This window comes from Benincasa hispida, unplaced genomic scaffold (assembly GCF_009727055.1).
Source record: "Benincasa hispida cultivar B227 unplaced genomic scaffold, ASM972705v1 Contig395, whole genome shotgun sequence".
NCBI classification, from domain to species: domain Eukaryota; kingdom Viridiplantae; phylum Streptophyta; class Magnoliopsida; order Cucurbitales; family Cucurbitaceae; genus Benincasa; species Benincasa hispida.
In genome coordinates, this window is record NW_024064831.1 from 173,930 (window position 1) to 179,363 (window position 5,434).

A 5,434-nucleotide genomic window follows, 5' to 3' on the forward strand; every position below is an offset into this window, starting at 1 on the left:
ATTTGATAGATGATCGCTTAGCTAAACCTACACGATCGTGTACCCTGATCTAAACGACAAGCACCCAACTATACGATAGTCTTCTACTATCTCCCACTTGCTTGTTCGTTCTACACGATCGCTTTTCCTCCTTCCCTCTACCAATTCCATCAAAGTCTACCCTTTGGATTCTCACTTTGAGAATATCGAGGGCTTCGAGTGGTGGTGTCGTCCTCGATTACTATTTGTTCGTGTGCTGCTGTTCGTGTAGTCGACTGTGGTGCTGCTAGGCAACTACTTGTTGGACGATAAGAAGTAAGAGAAGTTCGCTTTTGCTAGACCGAGTTTGATTGAAGATTCTCTTCAACTGGTAAGTCTCTCGGTCTTTTGTATTTTATTTGTTAAAGAATACCAGTAATTAATGTTACAATGCATATCTGTTTGTTAGAATGTATGTGACGTAATTCTATCACAATGAAATCGGAAAGATTCGCTTCCACTCATGGATACTTTTGTTTAAGAGTTCCTTCAATTAGTATCAGAGCCAGGTTTCTGATATTCCAATTTCATTGATGCAAAGAATTGCATATACATTCACGGTGGGTGCAGCATATCTACTCTCTATTAAATTCGTTTGTGGATGTCCGGATTAATGGAGTTTTCTGGGATGAAACCTCGGTTTGATTAATTCTTTTACATTTTCAGTTAATTGTAAAGGCCCCTACGTTTTTGGGCATAATTAATTGTTATCGAGTCTGTAATTCAAATTTGGTTTGAGTTTTGAGTCGTTCGTGAAGAAGTTTGGAGCAAGGGTTGCGGTTCTTTGAGGAAGAAGACGATCAAGAGTTGATTGGGTCGTGTAGAAAATGGGGTAGGCGACCGCCGAGTATCAGATGCTCGAGAGTCGTTTAACGCATGTGCGCATAGACGATCGTTTAGCTCAACAAGCTTCATCGCTTAGTACCTGACTAAATTAGGCAGTTAGTAACGAACGGTAAATCATTTACCTCTTCGCGTGTTAAGTGATCGTCTAGACAATCAGTCTTTGTGGCCTCGTTGTCGTCTAAGCGGACGTTTAACATTTCATGCTATCATCTAGTGTGCACTAAGCGATCGTTTACCTGAAGGCGTTTACTAAACGATGGAGCTTCACTTGGCGTTTCAAGACTCGATTCGCCTGTGAACTGATTTTGCTCGTTGAAAAATGTAATAGATAGAATTGTTTCATTTCGGTTTTGTAAAGGTTCATCCCGGTCCATTAATCTTTAGTTTATTACATGAGATGTATGTTTATTATATGTCATATGGTATGCACATATAGTAAATCCCACCTTAGGTTATGCATTGGTGATGCATCATCTCTTTAATTATAAATGTTATAATTTAGAGAAGCGTGGTTTAAATTACGTAAGAGCATGCTCGTGCATCATATAATATAAGAGTTATGTTTATGCATGCATAAAAAGCATTGACATGCATCATCTTTATATTATAATTGTTATAGTATAAGGGTGTATGGAAAGCATATTTTCTTGGTTATTACTTGTATATAAAAGTTATGTATAGTAATGACCAGACATTGCATGAAGCATGACACATAGGTTATTATTATAAGCATTATAAATATCTTGTTGTGTGGTAATGTTTTAGTTGTTTCTTTTTAAAGGTTAAAGAGAAATTAGAACTAAAAGCAATAAGAAAGACATGCATGCTCAGTTAGGTTTAATTCATGGTTTTAAAATGTTTAAAACTTGGATGACATAGACCTAAGATCACGGTTCTAATATGATTAGCAACCATTAGGCTTTAATCTTTTAATCGGTTTAATAGGATTAAATTGACTAATAAAAGGTTAGAGTGTAGCAAATATATCTATAAGGAACCTTTTGTCTAAGGCGGGTTCTGGCTAGGCTGGGGTATTTAAGTTGACGGAAACGTAACACCCCTACCTAGGAACTTACCTGGAAAGGTGAATTAGATAGATCTGATTCATGCATGTAAGTTAAGGACAATCCATTAAAGTGTTTAAATATGACTACTTGAACTTGTTTATTTCATAGAAAAAGTTGTTAATGAGCGAACTTAAAAAGATGACTTAGACTAAAATCAGTAGTCGGATTTTCTAGGTCAATGAACCCTTAGGTAGAACATTCAATGGGAGGTACTTGGGGCATATGATGCCTCATTTAAACCTTTTACGTTTCTCCTATATAGTCCACACCGTGAGATCTACACTCGGCCTCATGGGACCCTGGGAGTGTCCCCCTAAAGGATGGTATTTGGGTAGGTCAATATCAAGGTGGATGGAGAGAGTGTTCATAGTAAGTGGGAGCGGGAAGTGCAACAACATATCCCACAGTCTCCCTCGTTGGATTGAATAAAGTTTATGGGCATCGCCTCGAGGCACCTTGGGAGTGTCCCTCTATAGGATGGCAGTTTTGTGCGTTTTTTTATTTGATCTCCTGAAAGAGGATAAGGTTACTTAGTCTCTTGTCCTAATTTGCTTCAACCCTACGGTGGGCTCATTAGGGCGGGACTCTGGCTTCGAAAGTGAAGGGTCACACTTATGGGGAATTGTTTAAGGTTAACAGTTCTGGACCAAATAAATGGTGGCTATTATGTTCAGTTCCAACAATTGGTTCTGCCTAATGGTTGAGAAGGTCTCATCTCAGTGAAGGGGCATCTGATCACCCCATTGGTGACGTTTGTCCTGTCTCGCTAAGGCATCATTGAAGAATAGAAGTCTTTACACTTAGGGTACTTGAAACTTTTTTTCAAAATTAATTGGTTAAAATGTGGTTTAGGAAAATCTTATAAAAGTTTGTTCGTTTTTCAGCAACAAGTTTTTGAAAATGGCTACAGCCACTTTAGCATTATTTAGTGCCGAGAAACTAACTGGCGATAATTTTTCAACATGGAAACACATGATCATGACTATTTTAATCATTGAGGATCTCATGTTTGCTCTTACGGAGGCCTGTCCTCCTATTCCAGCTCCGAATGTCGCTCAAAATGTTCAGAAGGCATACGAACAATGGACACAGGAAAATGAGAAGGCCTGAGCCTATATCTTGGCAAGTCTTAATAACATCTTGGCCAAGAAGCATGAGTCCATGGTCTCAGCGCGTGAAATCATGGAGTCCCTGCGGGGGTTGTTTGGACAACTGTCTAAACAACTCAAACACGAGGCTCTTAAGTATACATTCAACTCTAAAATGGAGGAAGGCACCTCTGTTTGTGAACATATGCTTAACATGATGGTCCACTTCAATATGTCGGAGTTGAATGGGTCTACTATCGATGAGGGCAGCCAGGTTAGCATAATCCTACATTCTTTGCCAGAGAGCTTCCTGCATTTTGTTAGTAATGTGATCCTTAACAAAGTGAAACACACCCTTACAACTCTCCTCAACGAGTTGCAGATATACCAATCTTTACTGAAAAGTAAGGAGAGGAAGAAGGCTGAGGCAAATGTTGCTTCATCCTTAAGGACGTTCCATCGAGGTTCGACCTTAGAAATGAAGTCTATACATTCTACTTCTAACTCTACAAAGGAGAAGAAGAAAAAGGGTGGTATGGGGAAAGGGAAGGCGCCTGCTAGCCCACCATCTGTCGCCCCAAGAAGGCGTCCGCCGTCGGTTGAAAAGGGAAAATATTTCCACTACAATCAGGATGGACACTGGAAGAGGAACTCTCCTCGCTGGCTGAAGGAAAGGAAAGCCGCCAAGGCTAAGGCCAAGGCAGATAAAGGTAAATATGATTTACTTGTACTTGAAACATGTTTAGTGAAGAATGATGATTCTACCTAGATAATTGATTCGGGCACCACTAATCACGTTTGTTCTTCTTTTTAGGGGATTAGATCCTTGCAACAGTTGGAAGTTAGTGAGATGATGATGCGAGTAGGCACCGGGCACGTCGTCTCAGTTGTGGCAGTGGGAGGGATCCAGTTATCTTTACATAGTAGGTTTCTAGTTTTAAATGATGTATATGTTGTTCCTGAACTTAAGAGGAACCTTATTTCTGTAAAGTGCCTGTTGCAATGTAAATATACGCTTTCTTTTAATGTGGATAAAGTATTTATTCATAAAGATGGTGTTAATATTTGTACATATCTGGAAAGTAACTTGTATGTGCTAAGACAGTTAGCCATAAGTTCCCTCCATAACACCGAGTTGTTTAAAACTATCGTAACTCAATCTAAACGTCAAAGAATTTCTCAAAAAGAAAATGCCCAATGTTGGCACCTTCGATTAGGGTACATCAATCTCAATAGGATTGATAGATTGGTGAAGAATGGACTTCTAAGTGAGTTAGAAGAAAATTCTTTACCAGTGTGCGAATCTTGCCTTGAGGGTAAGATGACTAAAAGACCTTTTACTAGAAAAGGTTATCGAGCCAAAGAGCCTCTTGAGTTAGTACATTCTGATCTTTGTGGTCCTATGAATGTGCGAGCCCGAGGTGGCTGTGAGTATTTTATTAGCTTCACTGGTGATTACTCTAGGTATGGTTATGTTTATCTTATGCAATGGAAGTCTGAAACCTTTGAAAAGTTCAAAGAGTTCAAGGCTGAAGTTGAAAACGCATTAGATAGACGAATTAAAACACTTCGATCGTATCGTGGAGAGTTTTTGGACTCTTCATTCCAAAACTATTTGATAGAACATGGAATCATTTCCCAACTTTCAGCGTCGAGTACATTTCAGCAGAATGGTGTAGCGGAGAGGAGAAATAGAACATTGTTGGACATGATTCGTTTGATGATGAGTTACGCCTCCTTATCGGACTTGTTTTGGGGTTTCGTAGTGGAGACTGTGATTTACATACTCAATTGTGTTCCTTCCAAGAGTGTTACGAGAACACCTCTGGAGTTGTGGAACGGGCGTAAAGCTAGTTTACGTCACTTTCGCATTTGGGGTTGCCCTCCACATGTGCTTGAGGCAAATCCCAAAAAGTTGGAACAACGGTCGAGGTTATGCCTCTTTATAGGCTACCCCAAAGGTATACGAGGGCTGGTATGCGTCCACCAGTGTACGGTGAAATTGTTTAACCAGATGAACTTCCAAATATAAAGCGAGAGACACTTTTCGAAAATCTGATTGCTACATGACCTTCACTCAGAGTTGTTGGGATCTTGCCTTCAATTATAAAAAACGCAAAAAAGTTGTTGTGGTAGCTCAATCTAGTAGGGTCGCGATTTTCCACCTCAAGAGGTAGAGGGCTGACGTCATTGGGAGGGTTGCGAACGTCATATACGTCCATTCGCGTAATTTGGGGGTTTAGTTCAGGCGAAAATCCTTGCTATGGGTAACAGTGGCGAATGTTGAGCGGAATCCTTGTTTTAGTCGAGGAATGGGGATGTAGTACCAGGATGATGGGTCATACGGGCCATGGATCTCGAGATTGATGTCAAGTCTCAACTTAGTATGGGATTTATAAGATTAGCCTGATGGGT